The following is an 18,501-nucleotide window of genomic DNA, read 5'->3' as shown; positions in this document are numbered from 1 at the left end:
TCGCAGCTACAGACGCCGCCGAGACATCAGCTTTTTTCACCCTCAACGGGCATTTACGCTGTCGCATCAAACTTCATGCTACCGCATTCAATGCGACAGCATTGAGCGTTTTCAAAACTTTTTTTTTTTTTTTTCATCGCGACCACACCAATGCCCCTAACAGCTGCGCTGACACGGAACAGCGCGAGGTTGGAAAAATCTCCTCGGCGCGGTGACACTGGCGACGGCGCGTCTCATGCGACGCGTGTATACAACCATGTCTCAAGGGACCCCGGGCCCGCAACTATTTCAGGTCCCCCTCGGAGCAGGCGCCGGTCGTGGGCGAAGAAGAGGAACCAGGGGCTCCAAAATAGACGGACGACCGCGCATCGTCGGTGACGACGCTATCTCCACACGCGCTGCTCTTCTTCGCACTCGCCAGAATGCGGTAGAGCCAGGCTGCGACACCGCGGGCCGCCGCCGCTGCCGTCACCGTCGCGATAAATGAAGGTTTACCCGCTTCGTCCGTGCAGAAGGCCGCAGGACGTCGGGAAACTTCTCGAACGGCGAGTCTCCTACCTAAGTACGGCGTCACGACAGGAAGAGTTCGACGAATAACGGTCTCATCGGGTTGAACGCGGGAGAGTAACACCAGAGGAGACATTGTTCGAGGTGGGAGGTGACGCCTGCGGACTTGGTAGCTGCGTGGTCTTCGCCGAGAAGGGGTGTCGCGAACCCTGAAGAACCATCCGCAAGACTCACACCGCCTACGCACCACGCGTCTATATTTGAAGCCCCCCGGGCTTCTTACTTCATTTGCTTTTACTTTGTCAGGGAGGGGGGGGGGGGGGGGGGGGGGTAGATTCTTGGAGGGGTCAACGCATCCGAGCCGAAATTAACGCTCGCGGGTGCGTTCTCGGCAGCATGCAAGAACAGAGCTGAAGCTCGGGACAAAGTCGGCGCGTTAACATCCCCCGTCGCTCGCTTGAGTTCCTTTTCTGCGCGAATGACGGAGAGAAAAGTAAAGAGGCGAAGTAACAGTGCCTATTTTATCCCGTCTCCTCGAACACGAGTTCCATTCTTGATACGGGACGCAGGAAGAACGCATTGAATAGAGCCAACGTCGCTATACGGTCCCGCTGCGTATGCTGTTACCACTAGTTGCTGCGCCTTGATACATGATTTCCTAAATTATCTTGATCGTTTAATTAAGACGTCTTCCCTTCAAAAATAGTCTGGGCCATTGAATCTCTCTCTCTCTCTCTCTCTCTCTCTCTCTCTCTCTCTCTCTCTCTCTCTCTCTCTCTCTCTCTCTCTCTCTCTCTCTCTCTCAAAATCGTCATCATCATCGTCAATAACTGCCTACTCAGGTCCACTGTAGGACGAAGGCCTCTCCCGTCGACATCCAGCCGCTCCTGTCCTGCGCTATTCAAGCCCATTTTTTTTGCCTCCAAATTTCTTTACTTGATTCCTCCATCAGATCGTTGGCCTTCCCCTTCTTCTATCTAGACCCACCTCTTGGTATGCACTCTGTTACCGTGGTGGTCGACCAGTTGTCATTTCGCCTCACTGCGTGGCCGGCCCAAGTCCTTTTTTTTTTTTTTTCTTCATTTCAACTGTGATATCTTCTACTCGAGTTTGCTCCCTGGTCCAGGATGCTCGTTCCCTGTCTCTAAGTGTTACTCCCATCATTATTCGCTCCATTGCCCGCTGAGCCGACCTAAGTTTGCTTTCCAGTTGTTTCGTAAGGCGCCAAGTTTCCCCTCCGTGCGTCATCAACGGCAGCACGCAATGGTTAGTTTACCCCTGGTTAAAGTACTTCCTTCGCTCGAGCCTCAGGCGGAGGAGATCCTTGAAATGGATTTCCCCATGCATAAGCATTGGGGAATCCTCCCCTCCAGGGAGCAAATGGAGTGAAGGGAGCAAATGGAGTAGAGGAGAGGCTCACAGTACGGCCGTACTTTTCAGTATTTGTGAGTGCTTGACGAATGCACCCCCCCAGCCCAGTTCTATTCTGCGCCGGATTTCTTTCTCGTGGTTGGGATCAGCTCTGACCATCTGGCCAAGATAGTAATATTCTTCCAATTGTTCTAGCGTTTCGTTACGTATAGGCTGAAGAGGGAGACTTAAACATGTTTATTTATCACTACAGTATATAGACTCTCGATAAGCAGAACTTCACGGGGCCGAAAAAATTAGTTCCATTTACAGGAGTTCCGTTTACTGAGAGAGATGTGCAAAAGAGAAAATTTATGTGCGTACGCACTCCCAAGGGAACACTAAGCACTGGAAGGTGAATGTAGCTGATCGTTTTTCCGAAAGCAAGAAAACTACAAGAGATTTAGGCCCAACATTCACAAAGTCTGTTTGGTAACAATTAGTCACTGTGCCCTTAAAATGCATGAAAATGCATCCAAGAGCCACTTTAGAAGTCAAGGATGATGTCCTTGCTTTTCAAGTGCGTGGTGTGCACGCCTCAGGCCTCGGCTTCGCGAGTGCTTACGAACCACCGAATTTAGAAGACGGCAACTCGGTGATGAAGTCCCACTAGCACCAAGATGGCACGAACGAGGCGGCAGGACCTAAGCCCTGTAACCTAGACGACTTGAATCAAGACCGAACACGACTAAAACAAGAACTGTGATGTAGCATTCGTCGCGCTAACACGGCTATCTACTAACAAGACGAAGCTTACGAGGCCAGCGAGGCTGAAAAAAAAAGAAAGTAAAAACTAAACATCCGACACCGGAAAAAGCTGGTTCTATTTGCCATGGGTTTGACAAGAAGTTCCATTTTCGGTTCCGTTTACACGGTGAGGCAGAAATTTTAGTTCAGATTAGTTTTCACCTTATCTGAATACAAAACCAACCAACCTACAGGCTACAGTTTCGTTTAAAGCGGCAATTCCGCTTAAGCGATTTCAGTTTATCGATATTCTACTGTACTTTAGATTTATTCAAATTTATTTTTAGCCCCTCGAGTTGTAGCTACCGCGCGTTAAAACCCCATAACCTGAATCTGAGCTTTCCAACGCATTGTTTCCTTGCAACCAGCCCGTTCGGATAGAGCCACCGCGTCTAAATCCGACGCCTCAGTCCTGTTCCGTCTCAATGTCCGGTCTGAGCGCAACGCCGAATACAAAGTGGCGCGCCAAATAGGCATTTTTTTTAAACGTAGACAATCACAAGGCCACGGCCACCGCCGCTGCGTGCACAAAGGAGGCTCAGTGAGACGAGAGCACCATAGGACGGTGATGCAAGAGAGAGAGTACGGATGAGCAAGATGAACGGTGGAGGGAGGGGATGGCGTTGGAAGCGGAGAGCAATTCATCTTCATCCATCACAACTCGTGCGGGCGCTGTCTGAGATTTCACTTCTCCTCCCCCACCCCCTGTCTAGCCGCTCTCCCTCTCTCTCTATCGCTTCAACTTGCTAATTGGATGCGGCCTGAAACGCACGTGCGGATATACTTCTCTGGAGCATCTTGGCAATCTTCATCTTTTCTTTATCTCTTTCCTCCGACGCCAAGGAGGAACAGCTAACGTCGTCGACTGCCAGAGAACGGCGTGGGGTGGAACAGAGAGTAACACCTATTCAAGTTCTCCTTGGGCGAAGAAACTTTTGACAACTCTTTTTTTTTTCTGAGCAAGATGAAGTTGAGAGCCACGGTGCTAATCGTTTTAATTGATTGTAATGTTTAACGCACCGACACAACGCAGGCGACGAGGCGCGCCGTAGTGGAGGACTCCGGATTAATTTTGACCACCTGGGGATCTTTAACGTGCGCCGAAATCTCGAGCACACGGGCGTTTTTGCTTTCCGCCTCCATCAGAAAAGCAGCCACCATGACCGGGAATCCAACCCGCGTCCTCTTGCTCAGCAGCACAACACCTTAGCCACTGAGCCACCGCGGCGGGTGCTAATCTGCTAACCGTTTTATACCCTTACATCCGTAGATCCATCGAGCCAGGAGAGACAATATCGCTGCGGGCCGGCTTCGGAATAATTTAGCGGGTCCCAAAGCAGGAGGATGTGAATTGTGGCTAGGCCAAAGCGTATATCTTGCGCCCATGCTCTTACGGGGATATTCGAGACCATGTTTTAATTTTCGTTCGCGATAAATTAAAATGGGGGACGCGATTTCGCTATTACAAACTATTGGGCAAGCGCTAGTGTAGGCGACAAGAAACGGCAAGTGTTTTTTTTTTTTTTTTTGTTGTTTTTGTTGTTATTCCCTGTTCATATCCCGTAGCGATAATTGATGTTGGAACTTTTTCCGGAGCTGCCGTACCGTTATTATGCAGGCTCACCGGTATATTTCTAATGCGTTTGCAGAACGGCACTGTCACAATAATCATAGTTAACCTCATCCACACCAGAATTTCGGTTGCACAGTCCAGACTCCATCGTGACAAGTATTAATCTTTTGCAGGGGCCGGACTTCACTTAATGCGTGCTCAGAATTCTAACGGCGCAATAGAATCAGCCACCAATATGTACGTACATTTGAGTAGCTGGAACTGCGTTGCAAAGTGGATATAAAAAAAAAGGTCGCGTATCTGCACGCGTCGCTACAAATGTCGTCGAAAGACGATAGTCGTCCGCCTCTTCCCCGCCCACCTCTTACGCCAATCCCCTCCTAGGTCTCAGTCCTCCCGGGAAAGGCGTAATGGTGGTTTGCTTAACTGAAGTCAATTTTCCCGCGTTCCATTGCTCGGCGCATTCTGCTGGGACATTTTTTTTTTTATTTAACTTGCTTATGAACCACGAGGCCGAGGTTTGAGCGCCAGCGCTTTTTGGATTTTGTACTCAAAAATTTTGTTTAACCCAATTTTGTTGCTTGCCGTCACAAAAATTAAGCCCACGTCTATTTTTCGTTCAAAGAACGCCGCTAGTATTAGTTATGTATTCGTGTACTGCCTCGAATATTCCTAATGCTTTCTTATTGCTACACAATGCTAAAAACGATGAAGTCTACGAAATATTTTATCAGATTTAGTAGTTTTGAAATGCTTGCCCATTTAAAGTCTCGTTAAAGTGTTCTTGTAACTTTTGGCCCGGCTGCTGAATCGAGGAACAGACGGACAGACAGACGGACAGACAGACGGACAGACAGACAGAAAGACCAAAATTTTCGCGTTTACGTTGCCAAGGAAAGACTTCCGCCTTTAATAATTAGATTGCGCTCAGCAGCCTCCTCGTCTTGTGTGGCCAGGCCACCCTGCCACGCGGTAGTGGCCGCACTTGGCGACAGATGGCGCAAGCTGCTCTAGGGCCCTCATCTTCGGCGGAGTCCCGGCGAAGACCGCGGAGGGTGCGGTCTATTTTGACCCGAGTTCGATCATGCGCATACTGTATGCGGTACCTTTTATGCGTACCCTGTATCTGCCACACACTTCGCGACAAAACCCTGGCAGCCAAGACTTCCTTTTTCTTATTCGTTCGGTAATTGCCGCGAGTTGCAGTCCAACAAGTGACAGGTGACACGCACTGTCGCGAGCGGCCAGGCAATCCTTGACGTCTGTTGGTTGCACAATTTTTGAGCACGACTCCCAGCTAACATAGCTCAAAACAGAAACGCCGTCTTCTGTCTTCTTCAATCTTTTTTTTTTTTTTTATCTTCAACCTCGCTGACTTCGCAACGAAGGAGAGTTGGCTCTCCGAGTCTTCGTGGCGTGCGGCGTTGGCGAGGCGACAAAATTATACATTCGTAATGTGTTGTAGTGGCGGAGAGGGGTTTCAAGACAAAATGTGTCGCAACTGACAAGCTAATGAAGGTGCTATTTGGAGCTTGGAGTTGTTGGGTGTCTGTAGCATGAAATGAGCCAAGGTTGGGTGGCGTTGGGGGTCGGTGGTGTTCTCAGTTGAAACTGGGGGTGGAAATGCGGGTGGGCGTTCAGGGGTGGATGCGGTATGCGTTCGATACTGGTCGTGGTACGGCTATTCGCGCCGTTCAAGAGGAGGTAAATAAATCATGAGAAACGGCAAACAGGGCACACACCTTTGAACGTTTTGGAGCCCAACGAACGCTCTCAATCAGTCACAGGGACGAACTTCAAGATGTAACGAGAGCGTCTAAAGGTTTATTCGGAGACAGGCAATTTTCCTGCCCCCCTGGGCCCCTCCTACGGCCGCCCACGGAGTAAATTGAGATTCATCGATAAATGAACGTGCCGAAAAACAGCAGTGGTACTCAGGGAGGCAGAAAGCAAGACAGTTACCGTAATGATGCCGCGCGCCCTGCACTTTTGGACTTGTTTGGGACGTTTGCGGGAATGTTACTCGTGTTCTTCCACAAGAAAGAAAGAAAGAAAGAAAGAAAGAAAGAAAGAAAGAAAGAAAGAAAGAAAGAGCACATTTGGACATTTCACTGGAAAGAAGAAAAGGGCGGTAAAATGACTAGACGAAGGACACACGTACGGCGCCAACGTCCGTTTAGCGCTCTTTTCTCCTTTCCAATGCAACAATAAACCAACTAGCTCAATAAGTTTGGTTTGGTTGGGCATTTTGGCCACCATTTTGTGACGCGTGCCCTTCGGGTACCACGCGCAGCGGTCGCGACGAAGATTGTAGTGGCCGAGCATGCAGCTTCCATGTTTCACGGTATGATTGAAAGAAATAGTTCTATATTGATCACTTCATGCCTAGAGGGCGCGAGTACACCTCCTTCCGGTTCACACCCTGACCACCCCTCACAAGCAACTCCCACTCCCCTCAACAACCCTCAGAACCCCCGAAATGCCCAGGCTTACATCCAAACGGGCGACCGGTGCTCGACGCAATCAAAAAGCCAGGCGATTCGTCATCTTCAAAGCAGCCGCTCCACGCTGGCACTTTTCCACCCTTCCAAACACCCTCTCTCTTTGATGTCCGTCCCCCTTTTTTTCTCGCTACACTCCGCACAGTGACGGGAGGAAAGGAGGAGGGATACAGGACGAGAACTCGCTGAGCCTCCGAAAAACTTTTGACGCGCAAATTACAGTGGGGGAGGCCTTGAGCCCAGCCCCCGTCAGGGGGGACTCCGTCAAGCAAGGCAGACGAAAACGAACAAGAAAGAGAGACAGAACTCGGAGCTGAGACTATACAAAAGCGCGCACGCGCGGTCAGCTATTACGAGAGAGAGAATAGCGCAGAAGACAAGGAAACAACGCGAGGGCCCACAGCGACAACGACGAAATAGCTCGGCCTTTCCACAGCCAAAAGTACGTGGTTGCCGCCGCGCGCGCTTTTCCAGCGAGACGACGAGAGAAGAGGCCGGCCGGATTCTCCGATCAGAGGCGGCGGCGGGGTGAAGCCTAAGATGAAGGGCGACGCATCGGGCAGGCCTGGCGCGGTAATTACACCCTGCGAGATTGGCGGCGGTCGCTCGCGCGAGCTCCGACGCGGCGCGGACGGTCCGAAGAACGAGTCAAAGGGGCGGAGGGGGGCTTTGAAGAGCGGGGCCCCCGCGGCTGCTGCTGTTGCTGGCACTCCTTGACCTCGCAGGGGAAGATTGCAAAAGTTGCGCCCGACAGCGCTGCGCCGAGATCCGTCCGAAAAGCCACCTAAACAAAGAGCGGAAAAGGTGCTTGGGGGATCTGAACGGGTGAATTAAGGCGAGCTAGCGGTGCATGTTAAGACTTGGGAAGAATAACTAAAGAAACGTTGCTAAAAAAACGTTGGGAATAATAGTTAAAGAAACGTTACCAAAAGCCGTGCCTTCATACTATTTGTACCAGTCATGAAGCGCTGGTGGTGCCTTTGAAGGAGATCAGAAACAAGACGACCAATAAAGAACCACTCCTCACCCCCATTTTTGGATACCCGAAGAAAATGGACCCACAAAAAGATTGTCCCGGATAAAAATGTCCAGATAAAATGCTCAGAGAAAAATGTTGCGCCGGAAAAAATGAACCCCGGAAAATGGTACCAGGACAAAAAATTACCCCACAAAAAAGATTGTCCCCCAGAAAAGTACCCCTGATAAATTGGCCCTTGAGAAAATTATCCCAATAAAAGATCGTTTCCCCCCTCGTCGATCACCCTCAAGCTAGTCAGGATCGAGTCTTTTCTGGTTAGTGATAGACCGGTCATTACGATGAGTTCGTGACGTACAGTCGGCCAAATCTTTAATTAGCGTTCGGGAGCGGCGACTTCTCATGCGTCAGCGGCGTATGGCGAAAGCCAAGTTGCAAACAGGTCGACAATAAGTGCATGCTCAGAAACCGCGCTCAACTGTGCCTATCGTCTGCTAGGCTGTTCCTCCTTAAGAGCGTCGGGAGACAGAAAAATCGCCGCTCTCGCACGCTAGTTAAAGATTCGGGCGACTGTATACGTGCTCGGAAAAGTTTTCGTTGGGGCCAAGCATATACCATCCATAAGCCGTGATTAAGAAAGGAAGAAAATAAAGTTCCAAACGTTGCGAAGTTCCATCGGCTACCTTTTCTCCGATGCCTTGTATTCGTTTTCTTATTGTCTGCGCACCCAAATAGTAGGTCGCTTCCGCCCAACCCAGGTTCTTTTTTCTAGAAAGAAGGGAAAGTGGGTTTCTCCATTGGCACGTCTTCCTTGCACCCTGAAACTTACTCCGTCGCCCTTCGTTTCCCTCAGAGCATGCCAAACATCGCTTGTCCGATGAGAAGAGCTTGCCTCCTTCGGTTGAGTCGCATTCTACGGACTTCGCGGAAGGGAACAACGCCGCTCACCAGGCTTAGATAGAGGAGGAGGAGGAGGAGGAGGAAGTGGAAGAGGAGGTAACCGTTGGAATGCAACCACCTGAGGTTTTCCAAGGCCCAACGAGCAGGCGGACCGCGACGAGGGGGGCAAGCGGACGGCGGGGGTGTTTCGTCGTGCGTTGTTGGTGGGGGAGCTTGGGCCGAATAGAGCGCTGAAAACGCGTTCCGCACAAGAAGAAGGTGGCGGAGTTTGACCCGGCGACGGGGTCACCACCGCGTTGGTTTCTGCCGCGCAGTCCGTTGCGCACGAGTACGCGGCCGTCTCCGAACTCTCCTTCGACCACAAAAGAGATACGCGCAGTGTACGTACAACAGGGGCCACGCGGTTCCGTCATCTCTGCGTAACTACCCGCGGCGTCGAGGAACTGCAGAAACAGACCCTGCAAGAGGCTTATACGGAAAGCAGACAGGAAAACTAGCACAGAGAAGGAAAAGAAAGAAGGCAGGAAGACTATTCACCGCAGGCGAGCTCTTGTACCTTCCTTTTGCCTTTTTTTATCTTTCATCTGGGTGTCCTGCGGTTCGAACTGCGTCGCCGCGGTATGCGAGACGGCCGCTCTGGGTTCAGAGTGCGTGGCGGCGGTGGCGGAGGGTGGAGCGGGGCAGCAGCAGACGCGCAGTTGAGAAGGTCCGGAGATCCGAGCGCACGATACAGAATCAAGTCCGGTCTGTTTCGGCTTAGCCTCAAAGGTGCCCGTGTGCGTGCGTGTGTGCTTGGCGGCTTCGGTTTAGCGCGGCTGTTGGCTCCTTCTGCTTTGCGCCAACCGCGAGATAGCCGCGGCAGAGGGGGGCATCCGCGAGCGGTTTTGTTTTTAGCTCTATGCGCGCCGCCAAGCGGGGGTCCCTTCCCGAGAAACGTTCGAGGTTTTTTTTTTGTGCTCTTCGTAGCAACACTCGACCGACTTGCATGCAGCGTTTTCGGCCGCCCCAAAGAAGGCATTCGCAATCGCCAGAAAGATGGAAAGAAAGAAACAGAGAAGCAAGCCTGTTGAAGTCGTGACCATCTCTAGGAATAATCTAATGGAGAGAGCGGTGAGAGGGGAAAGGTCGAAGGAAAAGTTCGAGACGAGTTCAAAGTTTCAAGCACGTACAACCACAATGTAGTCAGACGATAACGAACATGGTCGTTGCCAAACGGACTTAGTAGATTTTTTTTAATCAGGAATCAATAATTGTCCCACTGAGTGGAAACGCTGGCGCTGGCGTCTTCGCTCAGTTGAGAAACGGCTCCGATGGGACTGCGAAGGGTTTCGTCACGTGAGCGTGTACTTAATAAAAGTGCAAGTTCAAAATAACTAACTAAATCAAATTAATAACGTATTTTCGCGTGTATAACCCGCTCCAAAAATGCGAAACTTTCAGTGGCAAAGTAGGGGTACGGATAATACGTGGGGTTACTTCTTTAGTGCAGCTTCACTGCAATGTGCGTTGTGCCGTGAAGCTCCTACGCAGTAACACTCACTAAGCCTTCCGTGGCAGCGATTGCGAAAAATTGCGAAGGACCTTGTGTACAACAGTGAGGACTGCGGCTCAAGTGATAGCTCTAGCGAGAGCAGTGTCACTGAGTGAACTGTGACTTTCGCCTTGCAGTCAGTGGATTCTACTTGCTAAATGTACGCTTTTTCTGTGTGATAGTATGTGATGTGTTGCTTGAGCAGAAGCTCCGGTGCAGCCTTTCCTGCATCAAATGTACGGGCAATACGGGATGATTTTTTTCTCTCTGGCGGGCTGACAGCGGGGGTGCGGAATAGATGCCGGGGCGGGTTATACGCGCGAAAATACGGCAATAAGACAGCGACCGCTGTCATAGGCAACATCTGGGACTGCGCGGAGAAGCGTGGACAGGGAAGAGTGCAGAGGTGATTGTAAGTGCGGTTATCCAGTGGCGGCCGCGACACGCCATATCAAGCCGCACAGCTGACCTCACACACCGGCGCAACAACCACCATATTCGGCTGCGCAGCCTTGGACGGAGCAATACATGGCGTTCAATTTGGGCGTCATTGCCTTCGCATTCACCACTCGCTACAAGGTCTTAGGTGTCCTCGAAATTTTTGTTTTTCTCATTCCCCATTTGGAATTCGCGTTCACGATTGAATGCAGCAGCTGATGGCTAATTTCCCCTCCCACCCCCAAAATAAAAACAAAGCTACCGTCACTCGCGCATCTACGGGTCGTTCAAGAACAACTGCAAGCTGAAGTAAGCCACATGAACATCGAACGTCGCATATTACGCCTACTGTACCGAGTCTCTGCAAAAGAACACCTGTTCCCTGTATAACTGTTGGAAAACCACATAGGATAGCCCGTATCGTCGAGCAGCTACAGCCGTTGAGGTCAGTGTTTAATGTGCCAGCCTCGGTGACTTTTTTTATGGATAAAAAAAAAACAGTAACGCCCTATTCTGCTAGCCTCCGCCGCTTGAACCTCCAATTTGAATTGGTGTATATATCTAATAGTTCAAACTGCCGCCATTCTCACTCCGTTTTATAAGCAGGCAGCGGGGGCGTAAACATGATCATAGCGTATTCTTAGCAGCAGTAGTACTAAAAGTAGTAGTAGTAGTAGTTGTAATAGAAGTGGAAGTAGTAGTAGTAGAAGAAGAAGATCAAAGCGCACGCCCCAACTCACACGCAATTTGAATTCAGTTTACGCGCGAGAAAAAAAAAGTATTATATATGCAAAGAAACTCTCAAGCGTCCCTTAAAATCGTAGCTGCAAGAGTACGCGATGCTAGGAACATGCTTAGGTGGAGAGGATGTGAGGACCACCCTACAGGTGCTACGGCGCTGAGATACGATATAACACACGCAAAATTGGAGCCGAACAAACCAGCAAAATCAACGAAGACGAAACAGAACAAGCGTGTTTCGGTGCATATTCCCCACTCGAAGACGGAACAAACGGCGGCTGAGCGTCGGCACCTACGAGATAGGAAGACCTCGATGCGCAGTCACCAATCGGAGGTGAAGACTCACGCGAGCGGCCACGCGTTTAAAAGAAAAGGAAACGGAATGGAGACGCCAGGGTACGTGAGCATTGAGACGTGTCCGGCCAGTCACGTGACAGAACGCGGTAGGTATCACGCCCGCCAGCTACACGGCATTCTCATCAAGGAGGCGTACGCCGTTCTCGTCCTGTCACGAGCGCGATCAAAAATGCAGGAGGAGAGGAGTATGGGGACAGCCACAGAGGCCAAGCGGACGCAGGGCGCCACCGCCCAAGATTGATAGCGGAAGTTTCATGCTCCATAATGGATTCGCGCGGCGGTGCGCCCGCTCTGCCTCCTCTTCGTCTTCCGTTTTCCGAGCGGCGGGATGGAAGATGCTGCGCGCTCGTTGCCCTTCCTATACGGGGTGCCTCCTCGTGTTCCCGACTATATGGAGAGGAAGAAACAACGACGACAAAAAAAAAAAAATGAAAAGAAGGCGGGGAACCGAAGTGGTCTACAGTGCGGACCCTGGTCGTATAGCAGTAGTTCCGCACGCGACATACCCATCCGGAACTGCTTTCCCCCTGCTTTCATCGGCGAGGCAAGCAGGTTTGGTACCGCCATCACGAGATGGCGCCACATTCCAAGAAAACTAAAGGAGGATAAGCACTGCAAGTTTGTCGGAAACATTGGTCCAAAGAAGAAAAAAAGGAGCACCATGATCACAGCTTGAGCAATAATAAGTGTACAGATAGAAACGGAAACAGCAATGACAAACCAGACAGAGGTCACGGGGGAGACGGCATTGACAAAGGGCAAAGAAAGCGGACGTTCAAATCGGATTCGGAAGTGATGTATCCGTTCCGATGACTTCTTCCTTAATGCCACTTCCTCCTCCGTATCTCTCACACTGACCCCCTCCCATCTTTTGTTTCTCTTTCTCTGCCAGGCTGTGACGGACACGATGCGGCCGACTTTCACGTCTCATTGGTGAAACATCGCATTTAGGAAGCCTGCCATATCGTACGGCATTCGTTGAGGGTCCCGAACGATCCTGGCACGAGGTAAATACGCGGCAACGTAAGGAGCGGATGTACCCCGGTTCGAGGTGAACGACGAGGCACACTCGATAGTGCAAAAAAAAAAAAAAAAAAAAAACCTGTGCTGAAGAAACTGGTATTGCAAGTCTTGGGGAGCATTACAAGGTCACAGAACCAAACTGCACACGTAGTGGTAGGGACCGCGTAAGATCGTGCTGATATAGTTACAGCATACAGCAGAGCGGAGCACCGTTCCAGCTACGACACCCGGCACACCTGCGCATTCGCACTAACACTTTTTCCGCATCTGCGCACACGCACTAGCACCGGTCGCCAACCGGGCATTGTACCGCGGGACACGTTCTTCGTTCTGCTATTACTCTCTAATGACGGCAGGCTGGGGTAATAGCTGTCAACACGTATGCACTATGCAAAAGCCATCTTTATTTCCTGCCTGTTCTTTTTGTACGAGACATGCTTGCCGTCTAAACGAAGCTTCATTCAAAGTCGCGCGTGGACAGCCATATAGGCTACTGCAGAATCTTGGTATGTCTCCAGTGCCCCCGCTATAAGCAACCGAGAATTGAAGTCGCCTATCATCATCATCATCGTCGTCGTCATTCCCATCTTGCTTGTGTCCACCGCAGGACAAAGGAATCTCTAACTTTCGTCCAGCCGTTCCTGTCTCACGATGCCCAGGCAATATTTGCCTCCGAATTTTCTGACTTTATCACTCGATCGTTGATTGTAGGGTTCAACGCGCCGACCGCAACGCAGGTGATGAGGCGCGCCGTGGTGGAGCGTTCCGAATTAATTTCGACCCCCTGCAGGGGATCTTTAACGTGCGCCGAAATCTCGTACACAAGGGCGTTTTCGCTTTTCGCCGCCACCAGAAAACCGGCCGCCGCGGCAGGGATTCGAACCCACGTCCTCGTGCTCAGCAGCGCCACGAGGCTTAGCCACTGAGACACCGCTGCGGGTCCCCTCGACAGTGCACGTACAGGTCTTCCTCTATAGTACTTCTATTCTCGCCTCCCTGTAGACCAAGCAAATTAATCTAAATGGCACAGTCATCGCGTTCTTTTCATTACCTTCACAATTAAGAGCGATATTAAACGCTTCAGTGAGCAACATTATGCAGGGCCGGATTAAAAAGCAGCTTGAGAACGCAAGGAAGGTTCTAAATTGGCCGCATCGCCATTGCTGTTGCTTCGGCGGGTGCACTTTCACGCAGCATTCGATTAAATGCACTCACTGAGAAAGCGTGACGCAGCACCAACAGCTGACTAATCCCGAAACATGTCAAGCATTTCGAGAAAACGCATGATGTAGACATTTCAAACGGTTTCCTTCTCTCGGCAGCCATTTTAAAAACGGGCTGTGCCAGCACCTGTTTAGCTGGCGCAGTCGACAGGACGATGTAATTGCGCATGCGCACTGGAGTCAGAACATGCTAAGGTGTTGTCAAGGTTTAAAGAATGAAAAGGTGAATAATTCCTGCCTGCTTTTCGTTCCCCCAAAGCTATTTCTCCCACTTATCCGAGTGAACCGAAGTTTAAGAAGCACCTGAATTTACGAACACCTGATTTTGCGAGGTGCTCAAATTAACTTAACCAACAATTCTAATTCCTCCGCCCGAAGTTGCCCGTAGGTTCAACGCTATCTCGATATGACGAAGTTCCCGATTTACCGAATTAATTTGTTGGTACCGGTGGTCTATTTCGGTAAGCCTGCTCAACTACGTTCACCCCGATCTAACACGATCTAACGTTGAACCCCGATGCCTAAATCAACATAACGCACGAATTCCAACAGTAATTGTTCGGAGGCCCAACGCTACCTCAATTTTACAAAGTTCCCGACATAACGAATTATTTCGCGGGTATGTCCCGCCGGTGCCTTCGTTAAATTCCGGTTCCACTCTTGGACATTCCCGCATGAGATGCCGACAGCTGTCAAAACACGGTTGCACGCGAACACCCACGAGAAAAGGAAAAAAAGAACTCCACCATCTTTTTTTTGTTGTTGTTTAACTGGGTACCGGCTACGATCGACATGTGGGCATAGCGTGGCTCCCGCTCCGTGCACGAACGCGTCGAAAGACGCGCCTCGTAAATCCGGACACTCAGTGTCGGGTGACTCGCCGTTTCCTGTCTCGAAACTTTCCCGCCTCTTTTCTGTCAGCCGGAAGCGCCTCCTCCCCCCATCCTCCTTGCTCTCCCCACGAGTTCCCGCAGGAACATCTCTCCGCACAGCCCAGACCTCCGAGAGCTAGGGATCGGTATTTCGGATGCTCCACAGGAGAAGGAAATAGACATGCGGAGGATTATATCGTAAAGCAGTGAGTTATGGGACCACGGCCCTCTGAAATGTATATTTATATCGTCAGAAGGCGCGCGTGGATTGGCCATGCGCCTTGCTGCTGTATGTATAATCGAGGATTGAGATCCCTTCTTTTCGGTATTCAGTCGGTCCGCTAAGATCAACGCGGAGGATGAGGAAGTCGGAGATTAATCGCTGAATGCAGGCCCGTGTGAAGCCTGTTACGTATACGCAGTACTGCTACTATCTTGAGTACACTTTATGGGCTTATTATACAGTACTGAAGGTTACTTTTTTTTCTTACTTTGACGATTATAAATGAACGTTAGTTCCTTCACGATTCCTAGCATTGCGGGAACATAAATGCACGGGTCAAGGAACATACAGGGCGTATACGTGCGCTGGTATCGAACCGCGCTTAACCAACTGATTCGAATTAGGACACCCCGCAGCTCTCAGAAACATTTTTGATTCATTATTTTTGGCTGGGCATGCAGTGCAACTTCATCAACAGGTACCAGCGTAAGCCGCAGTGTATCGTTTAAAAAGTAGTCACGTCGAATCTACACGCCACCATTCCAAACTTTGTTGTAACGTGTGAAGCCGTACTACCGTTTTGTACGCAGGGGTCTTGCATCTCTGCAAATACAGCTTAATGAGGCACTACCATCAGACACCTCCGGTGAAAAAAATGTACAGAAATCGTAAGAATGGTCTACTCATGCGCAAGAATTCTTACAGCGCTTGTCTGTTTCATCGACCTTCTATTCCTTTGATGGCATACGCAGTAGCTTTTCCAGATACAGCTGTTTTTTTTTCTTATTTCTTCCCTTTTTGTCACGATCTTGAAGCGGCGACGTCACCAGTTTTTTTGTTACCCCCAGATCCGCTACCAATTAAGCATATATTATTAATGTTATGTTACAGTTATTCTTACATTCTATACTCACCAGTCTCACGTGAAGCTGCCCCGCAGACACAGCCGTAATGCGGGAGAGTAAGCTTTCAATTTGACCCGACGAGAACGGTTCTTTCCTTGGTCAATTTTATTTTGTTTTAATCGTTCCCTACCGATTTCACATGTACCAATTATCTACATATACAACATTGTAACAATTGAATTTCTTAATTTTATCAGTTACACCTACTGCGTGTGCGTGTGAGGCGTTACAACTTCCCCGTTACCAGTAGATTTTGCTGACAAATTCTCGCCAACGAAAGCACACGCCTTAAAGGGACTCTGCAACACTTGCCATCGACTACTAGTAATGTATTTTGGGATAAAGTCTATTGTCCCAGAAATCTCCTCCCGAAAGAATTATGAAAATCCGTTCACAATTAACGAAACTACGCGCGATGAGAAATCGCGCATAATCGTTCCCTCTCAACTCGACGCGGGCAACGCGACGAAAGCTGCGCGCTCTCTCCCGGAGAGGGGGGTGGCTCGTGGCGTTCTCTTCGGCGGCCTTCGATATATCCCATGCCGCGTAGTTTTCTCCTTTTCTCCGCAACGCGGAGGGGCCTATTTCCGGTCTGGTGCCACAAAAAAGCAGGCATGGGTGCCTGCTCGCAAGTGCGCGCTCGGGCTGGTAGGGCGTTTTTGAAGCAATAAACGTTTGTAGTCGAGTGGGCCCGTTGAAAGGGAAGTATTGAGCTCGTCACTCAAACTCCGCGCGCACTCAAAACACAAAAGAAACGGCAAAACTGTGCCTACAGGTTCAGGCATAGAAGAGGTTCGTACACAGCGTGACGACGACGGAAATGGGAGAATCTACCCGCGAAGTTGACCAGTGACAGCCGATCGGGCAGCCATGGCCTATGTGACGTCCCTCGGGCCATGCATAATGAGGACAACTGAAGAGAGAGCGGTTTGTTTTTCCGCGTCTTTCACATCGATTTGCGCGCTCACCGCTTCACGTGCACGTGTAATATTTGGCTCAGGTATTCGTGGCAGTGTAATCTAAACGTTGCGCAGGTTTACTTGCACTGTTCAAAGAGTGTTGCAGGGTCCCTTTAAAACAAGAACAACCACAACAACAACAACAACAACAACAACAACGAAATTGAATTTCAGACATACTAATACAAGTTTTGAGTCAATTACCCTTCCCCAAACTAAAAGTACTTTTAAACCGCGGTAATGAGGTAAATACAACTTAGCGATGCCTTTTGCGCTTTCGAAATCAGCTTGCAAAACTCGTCAACAAGATCAACTCCGCGGTTTCACCGGTTAGATCGATTTCTCTGCCCGAAATCATTCATCACCAGGCGCAGAAAAATAAAAGGCTGGGAGAGAGGGGGGAGGCTGTATCAAGTCTGCGACCGGAGCGACCAAGTAACAGCCTGTACCCTTACAAACTCAGAAAGGCTACAAAAGGGATATCGAAACGCTATAGAGGTCAGCTATAAAGGCTTTCGAAGGGCTATAGAAAGGTGAGCGTAGCGCTTCGTCTTTCGTCTGTGTGTGTCCAAAGTTAAATTTAGGCTGACCACTATATAAAGCTATAGGCAGCCCTCCTGCCAACTCCAAACCAGGACAAGCCCTAACCAGCACGTGTAACGTGTCGTCACTAACAGGCAGCGCCATAACGACTTCGTTTCCCCCCATCTGCCTTCGTCACGGATGCTAACCGGCCCCTCGCATGCGAACCATCCGTCGGCCTGTTAACCCAACCGTCCAACAACACCGTACGCGAGATTACCGCCCCAAGCGAAGCTGTCAGCGCCTGATAGTTTCACTGCGCAACGATCCGCTTCGGTTGCCAGAGGAAACGACGTTAACACAACAGCTACGGGCCACTCGCAGCAACGCGATCAAAGCTCGACACCGCACCGGGCTTTCTCGTTGCCCCAGCTAAAATGCAACTGTTCACAATGCGCTATCGTACGATGGGGGCAGACATCGTGCAGCTGTCTTCGGGCTGCAGTCTACAAGACGCGCGAGCGAGCGAGTGCGCGCGCGCTCTGTTTTGCATGCGTTTCCGACTCGGACAGCGCACGCTAATTGGCCAATTAAACGCCATTACGACGAGGATAACTCGTTACACTCCGCGCGTATCGGGCAGCGACAGCAACTGCTGAGTTGAGGTTATGGCATTCTCTGTCTCTCCCGTCATGCCCTTCGCGTTTCTTCGCGGCGATTTCGCTTTCCTTTCAATTAACGCGAGAGCTGTACGCACTGCGTTACGAAAGACGGCGAGAACACGGTAGGTATATTTCCTGCTGAAAATGCCTTGAGAACAGGCGCGAGAGAGCGCGGTCAACTCGCGCCGCGGTCTGCGCGGGAGCGTCATTACTCTCTCCAACTGTGCGGATTCCACATCGCGTGATCCGCGAGACGACGCTCTTCGAGCGCCATGTTTGTTAATCATCGCGATTATGTAGTGCAAACATGACGCTCGCAAGTAGTACGCGATGATGCCTCTTGTGCTGGATGAATGACTGTTGCATATATAAGCGTTGAGCATGAGAAAGAGTCGCAACAAGAGTGCTCTTTCTAGCAAGAGCGTATAGTT

At 50.3% G+C, this 18,501-nt stretch overlaps 1 protein-coding gene across 2 annotated transcripts in view; it reads right to left on the bottom strand.

The window, feature by feature from the left end:
• The window catches only part of LOC144148985 (homeobox protein Meis1-like), a 383,179-nt gene that overhangs the window by 211,498 nt on the left and 153,180 nt on the right, over positions 1 to 18,501 (bottom strand). The window lies entirely within an intron of this gene.

Source organism: Haemaphysalis longicornis, unplaced genomic scaffold, assembly GCF_048455015.1.
Source record: "Haemaphysalis longicornis isolate Haplotype H1 unplaced genomic scaffold, Haemaphysalis longicornis Haplotype H1 scaffold_8, whole genome shotgun sequence".
In the NCBI taxonomy this organism is placed as follows: domain Eukaryota; kingdom Metazoa; phylum Arthropoda; class Arachnida; order Ixodida; family Ixodidae; genus Haemaphysalis; species Haemaphysalis longicornis.
Note: the sequence above shows the minus strand (reverse complement) of the source record. Positions and strands in the feature narration are given on the sequence as shown.